The following is an 867-nucleotide window of genomic DNA, read 5'->3' on the forward strand; positions in this document are numbered from 1 at the left end:
AACCTATATGGATAGGGTGGGCAGGAGGGTGTGAGGGGATTCAGGATGGGGGGGGGGAAGCAAATGTATACCTATGGCTGATTAATGTTAATGTATGGCAAAATGCATCACAATATTGTACAGTAATCATATGCCAATTAAAATAAGTAAATAATTTTTTTCTAAAAAAAGAAAAAGCTTCAAGTGGATTTGTCTTTGTATTCCTCACCCAAAATACATACTTCAAATACACACACACACACACACACCTGCAGCACTGTGCCTTTAACTGCCTGAATGGTCAATAAATATTCATGGCACAGTTGTATTGATTATCATGAGATTACATACAGAAATTTGAGAGGACTTTTGTTTGCACTAGATAAGCTGATACAGGAAATCAGTGGCAATTGCTTTTAGTGTATGATTTTTATCATCACCAACAACTCAACTAATGCCTGTTGTTAAGTATTAGCATTATTTCTAATCCTCACAGCAACTCAGTAATGACCTTTATTATCCCCTACTTTCCAAATAAGAAAAATGAGTCTCAGAGAATTTAAGTAAATGGGCCAAGATCACACAGCTGGTAAAGTGCAGAGCTGTGAACTGAACCTTAACTTGCCTTACTTCAAAGCTTGCACCTTTTCAATTAGTAAATTTTTTCAAAAAAATTTCACAACTATTATTTCAGCTGTATTTCACAACAACATATTAGGTTGTCAGGGTTGATATTCTCTCTTTTCCACACCGCATTCACAGCTGCATCTCCTATTAGTGCATGCGTGCTAAGTTGCTTCAGTTGTGTCCGACTCTTTGTGACCCCATGGACTGTAGCCCACCAGGCTCCTCTGTCTATGGGATTTTCCAGGCAAGAATACTGGAGTG

This window comes from Bison bison, unplaced genomic scaffold (genome assembly GCF_000754665.1).
Source record: "Bison bison bison isolate TAMUID 2011002044 unplaced genomic scaffold, Bison_UMD1.0 scf7180017864383, whole genome shotgun sequence".
NCBI lineage: Eukaryota > Metazoa > Chordata > Mammalia > Artiodactyla > Bovidae > Bison > Bison bison.